The following is a 19,913-nucleotide window of genomic DNA, read 5'->3' on the forward strand; positions in this document are numbered from 1 at the left end:
GTCCCTGGGCTGCCTCGACCTCCCCGTGAGCGCTGCGGCCTCAGCTTCCTCTCTGGCACAGGGCTGACCTCAGTGAAGATGACTTTGGGGAAACGGGGTCCCCAGGACCTACTTCTGCCCCCCCAGCCCCGGCCAAGCACCCGCCACCCGCGGGTGGTGGCCGGGGCCTGGATTTCAACCGTGCAGTAAAAATACACGTGAGCGATCAGAGCCTCTGTCCTGGAGACAGGGAAACTGAGGCCAAGCAGGGGAAGTGACCAGTCCAGGGCAGAGGGACACGGAGTCACAGCTAGAGCAGAAAAAGTCATTGAGGGCTTCCTGGAGGTGGCAGCAAAGAAGAAACAACTAGAAAAGGGGGAGAATGGGGGTGAGCTGGAGGTGGGGCCGCCTGCAGGAGGCGCACACGCTGTGCTGGGGAGGGGACATGCAGTGGCCAACTTGGGGTGTCCAGGCCCGAGGTCAGACTGTGGAGGTGCAGGAAGGGTGGGGCAGGGCCTGGGTTATCCTTGGAGGAGGATAGGAGCCAGGGGGGGATGGCAGCCTGGAGAGGGAGGCTAGACGGGAGCAGAGGCCCCGTCAGACACATTTCTGTGAAGTCCGCTCTCCTCCCCTTGCCGGTCTTACCATGAGCTCACCTCCTGTTTTGCTTGGCTCCATGCACACCTGGGGGGTTTGCTCTGGGCCGCTGGCAACAGGACTCTCGGAGAAACCACGATTCCACTGGACCTGTGGGGCCCGCCTGTGCCTCCCAAGGCTGGAACAAGGGTGCATGGAAGCCAGGCCCCAGCCGCAGGCCAGACACCAGGCTGGGGCCTGGACACACGTGACTTCGGCCGTGGCCAGGCAGTGGGGTGATGTTGGGAAGGACCTCCCAGGCTGTCGACAGACACAGAGACCCATCCAGAGTCCTTCCTGCCTCTGGGGTCTCACCATTCCTGAGGCCCCCTTCTGGGGACCACCCCTCCCAGGAGAGTCCAGCATCTCCTGGCCTCTGGGTCTGCTGCTCCCACGACTCCATCCTCCAAAGACCGCCTTCCCCTGCCACCCAGCCACCCCAGCCTGGGGGCTCCCAGGGTCTGGAATGAGGCAGAAATGACAAAAGATTTCATAAACAGAGACCACCCCCATTCATGCCCGTTAATATGGTGCCAATTAGTGCTTACAGTTAAGTGTGTATTAACAGCAATTAGTTAATTGCTATTAACAAAGGCCATCCTGACCCTGCAGTGTAATATACAGCAGGGAAAACAAACCAGGCAGCCACCTGCCTGCCTAGGTCCCGATGGTTTCTTCTTGTTAGCTGCGCGCTTGAGCGTGGGGCCTGGGTGCTGTCCCTGAGCGCTTCTCTTAGGACTAATGCCCCATCATTTTGAGCTACAGCACCACTTCCAGTTTTCGGGAGATAAGAGTCTCCCAGAGGGCTGGGAGTTTGGCCTAGTGGTAGAGTGCTTGCCTAGCATGCACGAAGACCTGGGTTCCATTCCTCAGTGCCACATACACAGAAAAAGCCAGAAATGGTGCTGTGGCTCAAGTGGTAGAGCTCTAGCCTTGAGAAAGTCCAAGGACTGTGCTCAGGCCCCGAGTTCAAGCCCAGGACTGGCAAAAAAAAAGCTGGGTGCATGGGGCCGGGAGTTTGGCCTAGTGGTTAAAGTGCTTGCCTAGCATGCATGAAGAGCCGGGTTCGATTCCTTGGTACCACATACATAGAAAAAAGCTGGAAGTGGTGCTGAGGCTCAAGTGGTAGAGTTCTAGCCTTGAGAAAGTCCAAGGACAGTGCTCAGGCCCTGAGCTCAAGCCCAGGACTGGCAAAAAAAAAAAAAAAAAAAAAAAAAAAAAAGCTGGGTGCAGTGGCTCTCCCCTCTCATCCTAGCTACACAGGAGGTGAGATCTGAGGATCGCAGTCCCCAGCCTGGCATGAAAGTCCTTGACACTTTGATATCCTAGGAACCAGCAGAAAAACCAGGAGTGGTGCCGTGGCTCAAGGGGTAGAATGCCAGCCTTGAGCTGACGAGCTCGGGGACAGCACCCACGTCCAGAGTTACAGAGTTCAAGCCCCATGAGTGACCCCCCCCAAAAAGAATCACCTCAAAGACTTTCCTGCCCCGCTGGCTTTGACCCAGGATCTGGAGGGCCAGCAGGGTCTACTGTTCACCTGGGACACTGGGGCAGGTCTCCGCGGCTCCTCGTTCAGCTTCCACTCAGGAAGGAGTGAGCCCGCCCTGGGTCACGCAGCCTCCACTCCTCACCCTTAGTCACAGACCAGCAATGCTGGCCTGGGCCCAGACAGCCGCGTCCCGCCTCGCCAGGCCCAGCGGTTCCAGGAGCTTGGCCAGGCTGGGCACAGGGGCCGATGCCTGCTTGATGGGGCTCTGGAGGCCTTCCTGGCAGACACCGGCTCATCCCGGAGACGAGTGGGCGCCCTGGCTGTCTGAGTGAGAAGGGAAAGTATGCTGGTAAGGAGCGGGAGCCTGGATGGACCCAGCCCCAGGCCTTGACCCCTCCACACCTCAGCTGAAGAGGCCAGGACCACCACACTCAGGGCTGACCTCACCTCCCCAGCACAGAAGGGGGGGCTCCAAGCACGGGAGGAAAGTAGCAAGCGAGGGTGACCCTGCCTCTCTCCCACCCGCCTCCTTCATTTTGGGGCTTGAACTCAGGCCTGGGCGCCATTAAGCGTCTCTCAGACTTTTCCACCCGAGTTGGCTTTGAACCGCGATCCTCGGATCTCAGCCGGCTGAGTAGCTGGGATGACAGGCGTGAGCCTGTTTATTATTGCACTGATTTTTAGACAGGTCTTCCTGTGCAGCGCAGGCTGGCCTGGATGGAGCTCGAGTCCCCCTGGCCTCCTCCTCCCAGCTGCTGGCTCACAGGCCTGGCCACTGTGCCATTTTCTAGAAAGACTTAACATCTGAAGTCTGGCAAGGGTTGTTCATGCAGCTCCAGCACAAAGGCGGAGGATGGGCCGTTCTGCAGGGCAGTAGCGCCCCCCCCCCACTTCCTACTGCAGGGCTGAGGGCTCAGCCACGGCACAGGTCCCACCCCAGCTCCTGGGGCTCCAGGCAGGGGCTGAGGACACAGCGGCTTTCACAGGGGGCCGCCTGGGCCTCAGCCCCCGCCCAGCCTCTGCACAGGCCGGCCTTGTTCAGGTGAGGTGGTATGTTTACCCAGCTGGAAGACAACCAGACGGGCAGAGGCAGCTCTGCATAAGACCCCAGTCAGGTGCAGAAGAAAGGTGAGATTTACAAGTTCCTCGTTACTCAGAGGCTGAGATCTGAGGCTCCAAGTTTGAAGCCAGCCCAGGGCAGGAGAAGCCATAAGACTCTTATCACCAATTGACAGCAAAAAGCCAGAAGTAGAGCTGTGGTTCAAGTGGTAGAGCTCCAGCTGGGAGTGCAAAAGCTCCCAGGACAGCACCCAGGACCTGAGCTGAAGCTAGAATCCGCACAGACAACGTGCAAAATCTTTGGGCTGATTCCCATTCTCTCAGCTCCTGTCGTGCCTCCCACGGAACCAAACACCATGGCCTGTGAATGGCAGGCTCTGATTGGCCTGTAGCCTGCAGAAGGCAGAGCCTGTGAGGCTGGGCTCCAGTGGGCCTCTGGGCCCTGGCAGGATGCACTGGCCCCCTCCTCCGAGGGCCCAGGCCCGGGCGACTGCCTCTGGTGCATTTCCAGGGCTGGCCAGAACATTCGTGCATCACGGCCTCTTGACCTGCCCTGGGCACCAGGTGACAGGAAGATCTCAGGGATATCTGCCAGCAGCTGCCTGTTCTTCCCAGCGGCCAGTGGGTGGCGGCCGTGCCAGGGCCTGTCACCAGCTCCAGCCCTGTGCCAGCAAGTTTCATTCTACCTGCTCAGTCTGCCCCCAGCTGGAGCCGCCAAGGGAGGCGTGGACCTGAAGCCCAGAGAGCAGGACACGGTGTCACACAGGAAATGACACACACACCCGACTTCAACTCCCTCCGACTTTGTTTATGTCTTAAGTGTCACGGTAAAAACATGAAACTTAAAAAGAAAATCTGCCGTCTCTGGCAGAGCTTAGAGGTGAGGGTGGAGGGAGATCACAGCCTGGGTAATCCTGCTTTCTTTTTTTTTTCGTGGTTGGTCGTGGGGCTTGAACTCTGGGCCTGGACGCTGTCCCTGAGCTCTTCAGCTCAAGGCTAGCGCCCTACCACTTGAGCCACAGCACCACTTCCAGTTTTCTGGAGGTTAATTGGACATAAGAGTCTCACAGAGGGGCTGGGAATTTAACCTAGTGGTTGAGTGCTTGCCTAGCATGCACGAAGACCCAGGTTCAATTCCTCAGGACCACATACACAGAAAAGGCCAGAAGTGGTGCTGTGCCTCAAGTGGTAGAGCTCTAGCCTTGAGAAAACCCAAGGACAGTGCTCAGGCCCTGAGTTCCAGACCTAGGACTAACAACAACAACAAAAAAACCTCATGGATTTTTGGACTTTTGTACCTGGGCTGGCTTTGAACCTTGATCCTCAGATCTCAGCCCCCTGAGTAGCTGGGATGACAGACCTGAGCACCGGGCTTCAGTCTGATTTGAAACACTATTTCCCGCTGGGAAGTTGAGTGAGGCGGAATGATGGCTGGTGCTAAACCAATGTTGAGGTAGAGCCTCAGGGGTATCTGGGGTCCCACAGCGTCTGCCTAGAGCCCTGGGCAGTGGGAGGGGGCCTGTACCCCCACACATGGGGGTGGAAACTGGGCCCTCAGGACCTGAGGCCTGGAGGCTAGCCTCTCACCCTCCCGACCTGCGGGCTGGGCCACAGCCTGCCTTCCCCTGGGGCCCACGCCCCTGCCAGCTGCTGTCTATTTTGTTAACCTTTCTGCTTCAGGCAGAGGCTCAAAGCCAGGCCATTCCACTGGGATGAGGAGGTGTGCAGGTCGGGTGGACGCCCAGCCCCTGAGCCCTGACCCCACGGCCCTGGGCAGAGGGCAGCCTTGCACTGGGACCATTCTGCCCGGCCCTGACTTCCCGTGAGGGCAGAGATACCATCAAGGGGTGACCTAGCTCCTTCCTGATGGCACCACGTGGGTGAACGCACTGCCTGAGCTGCCGCTGTCCATGAACCCAACCAGATCTGGTCATCAGACACGCGTGCACGTGTGTGTGTGTGTACGTGTACCCGTCCTGGGCCTTGAACTCAGAGACTCGGCGCTGTCCCTGAGCTTTTTTGCTCAACGCCGGTGCTCTACCATTTGAGCCACAGCTGTACTTGCAGCCTTTTGGTGGCTCATTGGAGACGAGCTCTCACCGACTTCCCTGCCCGGGGGTGGCGTGAGAACCATCGCTGGCTGACAGGGCCTTTGGTTGTGTTCCTGTAGTCGTGGCCCTTTGTGCCTGGTGTCACTGCTGTCTGCCAGTGGGGTTGGTGTCTCTCCTCCGGGGACAAAGCCACGTGCTTTCCCCCGTGAGAAGCCCAGACCCCTCCTCCAGTCCCCAGGAAGCACTGGAAGCTGAGTCACTGTGGTGGGCGCACAGCTGGATCTGGGGCTCCCGAGCGGGGACATCCACAGTGGGCTGAGGGGCCGTGGCATGCGTGGGGCAGAGTGGGCAGAGGCTGCAAGGTGGCGGAGGACGAGGTGGCACTTCTGGACCGTGTCTGGACTCCATTCCAGGGTGACACGGAGCCAGCAAAGGGTCCCTCAGAGCTGCACCCCACTCCAGTCCCCGGAGGCCTGGCCCTGAGGCAGGCTGAAGGAGTTCCTGTCACCATCAGGTCAGCCATGTGGGATCCTGGGCTCCCCCGAAAGGGCAGGGCCCCCAAGGCCTCTGTCTGCCCCCCCACCTTCCCCCTGGCCCCAACTCCTGAGCTGATGGGTGCCCCACCCCTGGAATTTCCTCCCCGTGTGCCAACACCTCCGGGAAGCTATGAAAGGAAAATGTCTCCATCCTAAACGGCAGTGTTCTGGCTGTGGGGGCGCAGGGAAGACCGCAGAGTGGAAAGGCAGGGTCACTGCCGGCTGCTCTGCTTCTGCCAAGTGGCTCCACCCAGCCCCACACACGACACACACACACACACCACCCCCTGCCATGGTCTGAGCCCCGTGCCTGGCAGGCACCCCCTGCTCTGAGCCCCGTGCCCACATCACCCCCCCTCCCGACCCCCTGAGCCCATGCCCCCTCCCAGGCCAGCTTCCAGCAAAAGCCTCCCTGGGCCTGGCAGGGTCCCCACAGCAGAGAAGAAGTCCCACTATCATGGTGCTTCCCGGGTAGTTGGCAGAATAGGCAGATGCCACGGTGCCCAGCGTTTTTTTTTTTTTTGCCAATCCTGGGACTTGAACTCAGGACCTGAGCACTGTCCTTGGACTTTCTCAAGGCTAGAGCTCTACTACTTGAGCCTCAGCACCACTTCCAGCTTTTTTCTATGCACGTGGTACCGAGGAATCGAACCCGGGTCTTCGTGCACGCTAGGCGAGTATTGGTTGAGATGAGTTCTCTTGCCCAGGCCTGATACCTGCATCCTGAACCACTGGGCTGGCGGATGGCTTGATTTTTAATGTTCTGGTGTTTGTTCTGGTGCTCCTGCCAGGCAGTTTGCACAATGCCATGGTGATCGAGCCGGCTAGGCTTCTGGGCGCCAAGGTTCCAGCCTCCAGCATCTCGTTATGGTCTGCCGTGGACGGTGGCTGTTCCCGTGAGCGGCTCCCCCATTGGGCCCCTCCCAGCACACAGCGCCAGCTCTGACCCTCCTGGCTTAGCTTTCTGCCCGGCTCCCGTTAGAACCTCAGCTTCCCAAGGACGAGAGGCGTCAGGAGAACACAGCGTGGCTCTCCCGGCTCCGAAAACATCACAGCCAGCCCGGCGTCCTTCACTGCCCAACAAAGGCAGCCTTCATCTTCGGGGAAGCGGGACCTGGAGGCCACGCCCCAGTCCACTCCCCTCCCTGGCCTCCTGCGTCTCCCCCAAAAAAGCAACCTGTGGTTTTGAAGCCAGGGTGCCTGCGGCTGGGGCCGCCCTGTTTGCTCACCATCAAAGGTGGCAAAGAGACTGGCACGCCCTGCCCAGCCCTGCAGGCCCCACCCTGCTCCAGGCCCCCCCACAGCCACACCTGGGGACACTCTCAAAGGGGATTCAAGGCTACCCAGAGGGCCGGCTGCCACCGGACCCGAATGACTCCCCGAGGCTGCTGCTCCTGGCACAGCCAGCCAGGGCCTCACCAGGGACCAGAGAAAAAATCATCGTTCTTCAGGCCCGGGAGGTGGGGTCCACACGAGGGGAGGGGATTCTGGGGTCCATCGCCTGGCAGAGACTGGCCAGAGAGCCCTGCACTGTAGCCACACGGAGGAGCAAGGAAATGGGGGGCTGGCCGGGCCCCATTGCTTCACAGGAGAAGCCCCATCAGCTTTGCCCTCAATTATCTGATTGTCTGCTTTCCAGGGCGGCCTGCACCGGTCCGCGCCTCACGGGAATGCTTTCCTTTGAGGGAAGCGGGAGCTTCACGGTGTCACTGGATGCCAGGGTTTTATTGTCCCCTCCTATGTTTCCTGGACCTGCAGGGAAAAGAGGAGCGAACGTTCCCCTGCAAGGCTGGACCAGGAAAGGTCAGTCCAGGCTGTCCGCCCAAACTCCAGCCTCTCTTCCTGAGACAGACAGACGCGGCAGGGAGTCTTGTCAAGAAGGAACTCGTTTATTGAGGAAATTACCTGATACCTATAGCATTTATCAACCAATCAGCAAAAAGGTCAGCATGGCACGGGCCTTTCACAGAGGCTCTTGAACTATACCAGACCTGTGTGCATAAAAGCGACATTCTTCTTGCAGATATCAACATATACCCCTTTCTTTAGCTGTAAATAAATCCAGCCCTCTCCGATTTTGTAACACCACATTGGCTAATGAATCTAATTGAGACTGTAAATGTAGTATAGTACCTGCTATTTGGTGCATGTCATCAATCATTTGTTGAGACAACTTATTATAGTCCTTAATCCTGCTACCCCTGTGGCAACCCCAAGACCTATTAATAGGGGAATGGTCACTGCTCTCTTCTGTCGTGGGGTAGAATACTGTATGGCCAGAATGGGGAGGGATTGATTATTAGGAACTATATTAATATCAGGAAATAACAAGGCCAAAGTACACAATCCCGTCCAATTAGCTGGAAGGATATCATAGGCCTTGTCTTCACAATAAAAGGCAGTTCCAGGGCCGGGAGTTTGGCCTAGTGGTAGAGTGCTTGCCTACCATGCACGAAGACCCGGGTTCGATTCCTTGGTACCACATACATAGAAAAAAAGCCAGAAGTGGTGCTGAGGCTCAAGTGGTAGAGTTCTAGCCTTGAGAAAAATGCAAGAACAGTGCTCAGGCCCTGAGCTTAAGCCCAGGATTGGCAAAAAAAAAAAAGGCAGTTCCATTAATCAGGGGCATGTTGGCTCGGCGGAGGAATCAATGGAAAATTGGAAAGAGCATACGGAGGGGCCGACATCTCCCACAAACTCAGAACATTACTAAAAATATAGGGCACTCGTGAGAAAGGATTATGCCTCAAGACATGAGGATATGGTCCCAGCACATTACAGACAGGGGGAAGGAGGTTTGGGGATAATTCTGATCAAGAAGTATTGCCAGGGCTCTAAGGGGTCCAGGCCAGAGGCATAGCCAGCAATCCTGGTTTCATACCCTACACACCGAACTAAGGAGGGGTTGAGTCTCTGGATCTAACTGGAAGTCTCCCTGGGCCTCAGAGAGAACTAAAGGATGATAAACAGGGGCCCTGGGTGTTGAATGGCCTGGATGATTTTTTTTTTTTACCCAGTCCTGGGCTTGAACTCAGGGCCTGAGCACTGTTCTTGGGCTTTCTCAAGGCTAGAGCTCTACCACTTGAGCCTCAGCACTACTTCTGGTTTGTTTTTTTTTTTTGCCAGTCCTGGGCTTGAGCTCAGGGCCTGAGCACTGTCCTTGGACTTTCTCAAGGCTAGAGCTCTACCACTTGAGCCTCAGCACCACTTCCGGATTTTTTCTATGTATGTGGTACCGAGGAATCGAACCCGGGTCTTCTGCATGCTAGGCAAGCACTTTAACCACTAGGCCAAACTCCTGGCCCTGTTTGGATTGTTTGAAAAGCTTCTCTGTGTTGTTTTTCAAGGCTAATAATATCTGTGGGAATCCTGTTTTTTAATAAATCGAAGAGCGGGAGTAAATCTTCCGTGGATGCAGGCAGCCATGGGCACAGCCGATTGATTTCTTCCAATACCCTTGTAAATCATTTAATGAGTAGGAGTCTTGAACTGACAATTGAGGTTTTAAAGGGCAGGCAGAGTCTAAATGAAGCTTGGTCCCCAAAATCTCAATGGGGGGTACTTTTTGAATTTTGTCATCAGACACAGGCAGCCCTCCCCTTTTGAGGAGGGCCTGAAGCCTTTTGTGGGCCAAGCAAAGGCCCTGAGATATGGGGGCTCCAGTGACGATATCATCCACATAGACATACAAGCTTCCATCGGGGTGCCACGCCTCGTGGCAAGATGGTCCACCCACATCAGGCCCCTGAGAATTGACGGCTGGCATGGAGAAAGCAAACTTTTCACAGTCTTTGGAATTGAGGGGTATGGAAAAGAAACAATCCTTAATCGTTAAATAATCCTTACTCATCAAGCGTAGCTGTTTAGGAATCGCGGGGATCCAGGGCAAGCCCGGAAGGGGTGTTGACGGGGACCCTCCTCTCATTAAGTCTCCTCGGGTGGCGTAGCCTGCACCACTGCCCTGATGCTCTCTGGATGGCAGACTCGGGGAGGGTCTAATGTGTTTCAGCTGTAGCTGTTCTTGGACGATTTCTCCTAATCTGGTTCAGTTTAGTTAGAGACAGGGCTCCAGGCAGCCAGGTAATGGCGGGCGTTGTTGGAGCAGTGGCCCTGAGGACTGGGGGTGCAGTCACTCTTGATGGGGGGCCCGGTGTCGGGCGGCCTCAAGGGCAGGGTCCCCTCGATAATTCCTGAAGCGTCACCCAGCACTTCCCCCTTTGTGACAATCAAATTGCCGCTGAGCGTTTGTGATCAACTGTCCTGTCCCCAGCTTCTCCTGGCCAGGGGATTTGCAGTGAGGCCCGCAGCCACGAGGGGTCGCACCTGCCCCTCATTCCCTCTATCCCTCCATGGCAACCATCTCTTTGTCTCCTCTGATTGGGTGTTGCCCCCCCCCCCCACGCCCAGCAGTTGGGGACCTGGGACAAACTCCCAGCGTGGAGAGACTTCGTCTTCCCTCAAGACAGTCCGATCCACTCCGGTGTCAGTGAGGCAGTGGAATTTTTTTCCCTCGATGATGATATCCATTTTGGGTCTGACCGGGGACCATGGGCACAGTCCAGTGTGCTCTTACGGGGATTTTCCTCCTTGGGGTGACGGGGCTGGAGAATGCCCCCCTCCCTAGTTTAAAGGGTTCCCCTGGATATCAAATTTGGATCGGCAATCTTTTTGCCAATGAAACCCCTTTCTTGCGTCAGGGGAAAGGGGACTTGGGGGTTTATTTTTCCCTCCCACAGAAGGGGCCTTACGTGTCTTTTGGGGGCATTCTCTCTTGAAAAGCCCGGGTTGCCCACATTCAAAGCACTGGCGATTGCCGTTCATAGGGGAACCGGGTTTGCCACTTTGGGGCCCAGCAGCAAAGGCAGTCTTGAAGGACGGCCGTCGACGTCTGGGCCTGGTGGGCCACGTCGTTAGTGGTGGCCATCCACCTTTCCGTAGACCCATCTTTGGTCTTTGAGCCCCGCACAAGCCAACTTGTGATGGGAAGTCATTCCCTCCCCAGCCAACACTGTAAGGAATCGATCCCACAGTGGGGAATTTTTTCCACCGGATCTACAAAGGAGGACAGATCCTCTCCAGCCTTTTGTGTAATGCTGGGGGGGGGGGCCTTCATCCAGTTTTTTTCCAAGCCTTTAATCCTATGGCCGTGACTCACCTGCTCTTGATAAAGGGCGGGGATGGCTGCCTGCTGAGTGCAAATTGATTCTTTGTCCCTGATAACGTCCCAAAAGTTATTGGGATCGGTGGGTTGTTGGACTGATTTCTTTCTGCCTGTACATGGGCCTGGGAGGACAGCCTTAGTGAGACTCCTGCAGTCCTGAGGGGTCCAGGGCTGATGAAGGCCTGCAGGATGGCTTCAGCCCACAGGGAATTGGGACATCTTCTGAGAAGCCCCTCCCTCGGGGTGGGAGGGGGGAGCCGAATGAGACCGCTCTAGGTCGAATTGGGCCCATTTATCGTCCTGCACGGGGTCCATGATTTCCCCAGAAGTGGGCACAGACGGAGCTGACCTTCCTTTCGTTTTCCCTGGTGGGGAAATCAAACCTGGCCGAGGACACACCTCGGCCCTCCAAAACAGGCTGTGAGGGCCGATAATGTGGGAATAAACTCCCTGTGTGTGTGTGGGGGGGTCCTTCTCTCCATTCATTATAATCTGCTCAGCCGGGTCCCATGTGGACCATTCAATAAGGTTCCCCCGGGAGCCTCGGGGCCACCCTTCTCTGGGTATCCCAGACTTTTTTGGCTTGGGAATCTGGCAATTCCAGTCCTCGGCTCTTTAACCTGAGCCTCCGTGCTCTGAGTGCAGGTTCATCTTTGGACGTTGCCTCTCCCATCTTTTCGGGAGTGGACTCACCTCGTGACACGCTTTCGATTTGTGGTTCACTCTCGAGGGCTCCTCACACCAGGCACCGCTTGCCGGGGTTTTATTGTCCCCTCCTATGATTCCTGGGCCTGTAGGGAAAGCAGGAGGGAACGTTCCCCTGTAAGGCTCGGCCAGGAAAGGTCAGTCCCGACTGTCCACCCGAACTCCAGCCTCTCTTCCTGAGACAGACAGACGCAGCAGGGAGTCTTGTCAAGAAGGAACTCGTTTATTGAGGAAATTACCTGATGCTCATAGCATTTATCAACCAATCAGCAAAAAGGTCGGCGTGGCACGGGCCTTCCACGCAGGCAGGCATCCCATTACAAATCATGGCATACATAATAAGCTGATCACATTCGCAGAAATACAGGCTACCAATGGCAGAAGCACAGAGGGGAAGAGGCGAGTCTAAGTCACTGACGACAGACAAGCCTTATCTTCTTCCTCTAGGCGCCTCTAAGCAATGACTTGCAACTTTTTTTGCCCTTATGTTATTCTGGAAATCCCCTACAACTGGACACTGGTGATGAGTTAGCCTGCACCCCTCGGCCTTCTGGGAGGCTCATGGCCAGGGTCCTCGAGGCCTGGGGGGGGGGGGTGCAGGCTGTGGCTGCAGCTCCTGAACCATCCATGTGAGAGGCAGTCCTGTCAGCACGGTAACAAACCCCTCATTAACATGCACGCCTGGGAGGTGTCAGCCTAATGGCAAAGGAGACGGCTCATTTGCATAGGGGTCCTCTCATTAACATAGGTGCCCTCAGCTCATTAGCATAGAGCACATTATTACATAGGAGATCCCCAGCCCAGAGCCCAAGCGCCAGGTGACATCACTTCCTATGACCGAGACCCCGCCCCATGACATCACCTCCCCACCCTTGCAGATCTCCAGCTCCCTAGGGCACCACTTGGGGACCGAGCCTGCGATGAATGGCACTGGGGGCTGCTTCTCCTCCCCGTGACAGCGAGGCTCCCTGTGGAAGGCTTAGACCGGCAGGCAGGCTCGGGAGGTACACGTGTGGAGTGGCGTGTTTGGTGACATCCACAGGTGTTCTTGTGGCTGACAGGGGCTCCGCTGCGTGCCCCAATCCTCTCGTTCCCATTGGACAGCTCACCTGTCGTCCTAGCTGCTCAGGAGCCGGAGGGCTGAGGATGGCAGTTCAAAGCCTGCTGGGCAGGGAAATCTGTGAGATTTTTTTGGTTGTTGTTGTTTTTGGTGGGTCATGAGGCTTGAACTCAGCCTGGGCGCTGTCCCTGAGCTTTTTCAGCTCAAGGCTCCCACCCTACCCTTGAGCCAAGCCCCCCTTCCCATTTTCTACAGGTTTACTGGAGAGGAATCTCAGGTCCTTTTGAACCTTGATCCTCAGATCTCAGCCTCCAGAGTATCTCCAAGGATTCACTAAAGTGCTGGGCTGGAGCTGCAGCCCAGGTGATAAGAGTGGAAAAGGCTGAGCAAGAACAAAAGAACACATTCTGGACTTCAAGACTTGGTGCCAGTGCACGCACATGCACGTGCACACACACACACACCACCAATCGCCCTGGTGCCACTCGTCTTCCTGGGCAGGGGACCCTGACCCAGTCTCCAGTGGCCCATCTCCTCTCCTCTTCTTCCTGGAGGTGAGGAAGCAGCCGCACGGTGGCAGTGTGGCTCCCAAAACTGCAGTGTCCACACCCACCCACCTTTCCTTTGTGGGTTACAGGAAGAGATGGCGGGGCCCGGCCCTACGCCACTCCAAGCGAGGGTGGCAAGCCTCAGTTTACCCCTCCTGGAAGGCGAGCCATCCTCACATCCCAGTGCTCTCCCACAGCCTGAGCACTGGGGACAGAGTCCAGGCAGCTGGGTTATCCTGGGGCCACCAAGAACTGGGCAGGTGTCCATACACATTACCAGCCTCCGTCCACTAGAGGCCAGTAGAGAGCTGCCCGCTGCCACAGCCACAAACACTGGACACCCCGCTTACACCTGATGCCCATTTCGGGGGAGCGACTCCTCAGGCTTTCCAAGCCGACCTAGTGTTCTGAAGCATGCGGATGACCACTTGTATTTGTTAGTCATGGGTTTACTGCTTCGTGACCACTTTCTCCCCTCCAGGCCCTGTGCTAGCCACAGAGAGCTTGCATTCCTGGGCAGGGCCACAGTGCAGAGGCGGCCAGTCAGCTGACCACAGACCCCAAAACCCTGGCAGGAACAAACTTCCAGCTTCGCCTTCCTGACAAGGTGGGACACCTGGCCTCTCCCGGCAGGCATGAGGCACACAAAGGAACACTCAGGAGCCCAGAGGCTCACGCCTGAAATCCCAGCTACTCAGGAGGCTGAGACCCCAGGATCACGTTTCCAAGCCAGCCAGAAATAAACAAAATAAATAAATAATGAATAAATAAACAATGTGTGGGAAGGTCTTCGGGCAGGCTCCAGGACACGCCGCTGACACCTCTGCTGTGTGAGGGAGAGCTGTGGGTCAGAAGGACATGCAGCGGGGATTTGTCCACATCCTGCATGCTGTTTACTGGGTGAAAGGTGGAGTAGAGTGGGAGGTCAGCAGAACCATGGCCTGTGGTTACTGCGTCCGTCTGTCCGTCCTAGGCCCAGGCCAGGCTTTTTTTGTTTGTCTGCTTGTTTTAGGGCCAGTCCTGGGGCTTGAGCTCAGGACAGACCCGGGTGCTGCCTCCGAGCCTTTCCACTCAAGGCTGACGCTCTATCACATACACCATAGCTCCACTTTTTTTTTTTTTTTTTTTTTTTGTTGTTGTTAGTTAACTGGAGAGATGAGAGTCTCATGGCCTTTGCTGCCTGCATTGGCTTCAAACTGCGGTTCTCAGATCTCAGCCTGGTGAATGACTAGGATGACAGGCACGAGACACCTGATGCACTCTAAATGTCTGAATATGGGGTGGGGTAGGGAGCCTGAATTTCTGTGTGTGAACCCAGACATCCCTCCACTACGCACGCCACCGAGCTGCACCCACGCGGCAGCCTGCCGAGGAGGGCAGGGATTCACCGCAAAGGCACGTGCTGCAACCACTCGTTCTTGGGGAAGTCTTCTACCACTCACACCTTCACCTGACGGCATGAGCTAGCCCAGGAAGAAATGTCTGGGACACTCCATTTCTAGTTAATCAGAAAAGTGCTAGGCTGCACATGGCTTAAGCAGGACAGCGGCAGTCATAAGCATGCTAGCCCAGTGAGCATAAGGTCTTTGGTACAGCAAGAGAAAAGATAAGACTCCAAAGACCAATACTGTCATCCCAGCTACTCAGGAAGCTGAGATCTGAGGATCACGGTTCAAAGCCAGCCTAGGCAAGAGAGTCTGTGAGGCTCTTAACTTCAATTAACCACCTCCAGAAGTGGAGCTGTGGCTCACTGGTGGAGCGTCAGCCTTGAGGGAAAAAGCTCAGAGACCATGCCCAGGCCCTGAGTTCAAGTCCCAGGCCAGACACACCTAGGGGAACTGGTTTCTCGGATACACACAGTGACTTCAGTCCCTGCCCCACCCAGATGGACAAGCAGGTCTCAGTGGCAATGTGGCTCCCACGCTCCATGCAGCTTTGAATTCTGGTCTTTACAGGCAACTGAGCCGGCCTGGCATCTCGGGTATACATTTCGTTCAGCCGACTGGTAGTGCTCCCGGCCTCTCCAGGGTCTCCCACAAGCCTCAGCTCCAGCTTTCACGCTCTCCTTCCTCCCAGTCTGAACATTCACTTTGCCAGGGGACCCTCATCCCTCTTCACATAGCACTGGAAAATTAGTTTGCGGTGTAACTAGCAGAATGAGGTTCTGGGTTTAATTTTCAGCAACCTCAGCTCTTGCCTCTAAAAAAAAAAAGAAGAGTTAAGTTTCTTTTGGGGTCCAAAGAGAAACAATCATGTAATTTAGAAGGCACTGGAGCTAGGTGATCTTATCAAATTATTATCTGGACAAAAAGGTTTGAAGTAAACTGGATGCCAGTGGTTCATGCCCATTATCCTAGCTACTCAAGAAGCTGAGATCTGAGGACTGCAGTTCAAAGCCAGCCCAGGCAGGAAAAGTGCAACAGACAAATCTCCAATTGACCCAAAAAGCCCAATATAAAGCTGTGGTTCAAGTGGTATAGCTCTAACCTTCGGTGAAAAAGCTAAGGGAGCCAGGCCCGGTGGCTCATACCTGTACTCAAGAGGCTGAGATCTAAGAATCAAGGTTCAAAGCCAGCCCAGGCACAAAAGGATCTGAGACTCCTATCTCCAATTAATCTCTAGAAAATGGGAAGTGGGGCTTGGCTCAAGGGTAGGGTGGTAGCCTTGAGCTACAGAGCTCAGGGACAGCGCCCAGGCCCAGGGCAGTAGCTATGAGCTGAAGAGCTCAGGGACAGCACCCAGGCCGAGTTAAAGCCTATGACCCACAAAAAAAAAAAAAAAAAAAAAAAAAGCTAAAGGACTGTGTCTAGGCCCCAAGTTTAAGCTGCAGGGCCAACACACACACACACACACACTCATGCACACATGCACATACACGTTTGAAGCACTAGAAGTATGCCTCTTAGGGCTGGGAGTTTGGCCTAGTGGTAGAGTGCTTGCCTCACATGTACAAAGCCCTGGATTTGAGTCCTCAGTACCACATACACAGAAATAGCCGGACGTGGTGCTGTAGCTCAAGTGGTAGAGTGCTAGTCTTTAGCAAAGGAAGCTTGGCAACAGTGCCCAGGCCCTGAGTTCAAGCCACAGGACTGGCTATATACATACATATATATATATATATATATATATATACATATGTATATATCTTAGAAGAATTTCTGTTTCTCCTTTTGTCCCGGTCCTGGAGGAGCAGAGCTTCAGTATTAGAAATAGAGTCAGTGACACCTCATGTCTCTTGGCAGGAGTAGGGATTGGACCTGTGGCATTCTCCATCCTTGGCAACTAACTCTACCACCGAGGTCACAACCTTCCCCTCTTCCCAGGCCCTTTTACTTTAGTTATTTAGGGTTCATTTAGGGTTATTTAGTTCATTTAGGGTTTCATGTTCATTCTCAGGTCAGCTTAAATCTCCATTTTGGTCCTTGTGCCTCCTATACAACTGGGGTCAGAAGATTGGGAAGGAACATGGTTCTTTCTCCTGAAAATGAAGGTATTTTACTTAGTTCAGCTGTGGAGCTAAGCTTTCTGGGTTGACTTTGAGTGTAAGGAGTCCCAGAATCTTGGGACAGAAGCAGAGGTGGAGGAAGACCTTTTTGTCAATCCAGGAACTATGAAGCTAAGTGTTCATAGTGAGAGATTAAATTTCATAAACCAGGGACAGAGTCTGGATTTAAAATCTTGGAAGCCAAGCACAGAAGCCAAGCAGGTAGCTCATGCCTGTAATCCTAGCTACTCAGGAGGCTGAGATCTGAGGACCAAGATTCAAAGCCAGCCTGGGCACAAAAGGACCTAAGACTGTCATCTCCAATTAACCTCTAGAAAATGGGAAGTGGGGCTTGGCTCAAGGGTAGTGAGGTAGCCTTGAGCTGAAGAGCTCAGGGACAGCACCCAGGCTGAGTTAAAGTCCCAAGCCTCACAACACACACACACACACACACACACACACACACACACACACACACACAAACAAACGGGGGTCTAGAGGTAGAGTGCTTGCTTAACATACATGAAGACCCAGGTTCAATTCCATGTACCATATACATAGAAAAAAGCTGGGAGTAGTGCTGTGAATCAAGTGGGTAGAACACTAGCCTTGAGAAAGCCCAAGGACAGTGACCAGGCCCAGAGTTCAAGGCCCATGACTGGTAAAAACAAAATAATAATAAAAAATAAAACCTTGGAAAATGTCAGGCACTGGTGGCTCGCATCTGTCACCCTAGCTACTCAGGAGCCTGAGATCTGAGGATCAAATTGGAAACCAGCCAGGGCAGAAAGGTCCTTGTGAGACTCTTACTTCCAAACAACCACTCAAAACTGGAAGTGGCACTCTGGCTCAAGTGGTAGAGCACTAGCCTTGAGCAAAATGAGCTCAAGGCTGGAAGTTTGGCCTAGTGGTAGAGTGTTTGCCTAGCATGCACGAAGACTCGGGTTCGATTCCTTGGTACCACATGCATAGAAAAAGCCGGAAGTGGTGCTGAGGCTCAAGTGGTAGAGCTCTAGCCTTGAGGAAAAAATCCAAGGACAGTGCTCAGGCCCTGAGCTTAAGCTCAGGACTGGCAAAAAAAAAAAAAAAAAAAAAAAAAAAGACCTAGGTTCGATTCCTTGGTACCATATTCATAGAAAAAAAACAAAACTGTTGCTGTGGCTCAAGTGGTAGAGCTCTAGCCTTGAGAAAGTCCAAGGACAGTGCTCAGGCCCTGAGTTCAAGGCCCAGGACTGGAAAAAAACAAAAACCTATACACAGAAAAAGCCGGAAGTGGTGCTGTGGCTCAAGTGGTAGTGCTAGCCTTGAGTAAAAGAAACTCTAGGACAGTGCCCAAGCCCTGAGTTCAAGCCCCAGGACTGCCCCCCCCCCCAAAAAAAAATCTTGGCACCAGCAGCTCTGGCACAAAAGGACCCGAGACTTTTTTTTTTTCAGTCCTGGACTTGAGCTCAGGGCCTGAGCACTGTACTTGGACTTTCTCAAGGCTAGAGCTCTACCACTTGAGCCTCAGCACCACTTCCGGCTTTTTTCTATGTATGTGGTACCAAAGAATCGAACCCGGGTCTTCATGCGTGCTAGGCAAGCACTCTAGCATTAGCCCAAACTCCCGCCCCAGATATGAGACTCTTATCTCTGATTAACTTCTAGAAGATGGGGAGTGGGGCTCAGCTCCAGGGTAAGGTGGTAGTCTGGATCTGAAGAGCTCAGGGACAACGCCAGGCCCATGGGTAGGGTGGTAGCCTAGAGTTGAAGAGCTCAGGGACAACACTTAGGCCCAGGGGTAGGGTGGTAGCCTTGAGCTGAAGAGCTCAGGGACAGGGCCCAGGCTGAGTCCATGCCCCATGAACCACCAAAAAATAAAAAAGAAAGAAAATCTTGGAAATGTTTTATTTTTATATGGGGGGTAGAAGAATAGGGCTAACCTCTGGCTGTGGGAAATTTAATGTAATAAATAAGTCAGGGCACGGTGCCTCACGCCTGTAATCCCAGCTACACAGGAAGTTGAGATCTGAGGATACTGATCCTAAAAACCAACCCAGGTAGGCTTTGTCTCCAATTAACCCAAAAAGACAGAAGTAGAGCTGAGTGGTTCAAGTGGTAAAACGCTAGCCTTGAGTGAAAAAACTCAGAAGCGGGGCTCAGGCCCTGAGTTCAAGCCCTATGACTGACAAATCCATCCATCCATCCATCCATCCGCCTGTCTATCCATCCATCCATCCACCTGCTCATCCATCCACTCACCTGCCCATCCATCTGTCCATCTATCTGTCTGTCCATCCAGCCACCTGTCCATCCATCCATTCACTTGTCCATCCATTCACCTGTCCATCCATCTGTCTGTTCATCCATCCATCCATCCATCCATCCATCCATCCATCTGTCCATCCATTTGTCTGTCCATCCATCCATTCACCTGTCCATCCATCTGTCTGTCCATCCACCCACCTATTCATCCATCTGTCTGTTCATCCATCCATCCATCCATCTGTCTGTCCATCCACCCACCTGTTCATCCACCTGTCTGTTCATCCATCCATCCATCCATCGATCCATCTATTCACCTGTCCGTCCATCCACCTGTCCATCCATTCACCTGTCCATCCATCTGTCTGTCCATCCACTTGTCCATCCATCCGTTTCTCCGTTCATCTGTCCGTCCATCCATCCATCCATCCACCTGTCCATCCATCGATCCATCTATTCACCTGTCCGTCCATCCACCTATCCATCCATTCACCTGTCCATCCATCTGTCTGTCCATCCACTTGTCCATCCACCCGTTTCTCCATTCATCCATCCATCCATCCATCCATCCATCCACCTGTCCATCCATCGATCCATCTATTCACCTGTCCATCCATTCACCTGTCCATCCACTTGTCTGTCCATCCATCCGTTTCTCCGTTCATCTGTCCGTCCGTCCATCCATCCATCCACCTGTCCATCCATCCATCTATTCACCTGTCCGTCCATCCACCTGTCCATCCATTCACCTGTCCATCCGACTGTCTGTCCATCCACTTGTCCATCCATCCGTTTCTCCGTTCATCTGTCTGTCCGTCCGTCCGTCCATCCATCCATCCGTTTCTCCGTTCATCCGTCTGTCCACTCACCAGTCCTTCTATCCATTCATTTATTCGTCCATCCGTCCGCCCGTCGGTGCCGGCGCCCGCCTGCCTCGCTCCGGGTCCCGCCGGCCCCGCGG

The sequence above is a fragment of the Megascapheus bottae genome, chromosome 1, assembly GCF_031878675.1.
Source record: "Megascapheus bottae isolate mThoBot1 chromosome 1, mThoBot2.hap1, whole genome shotgun sequence".
NCBI lineage: Eukaryota > Metazoa > Chordata > Mammalia > Rodentia > Geomyidae > Megascapheus > Megascapheus bottae.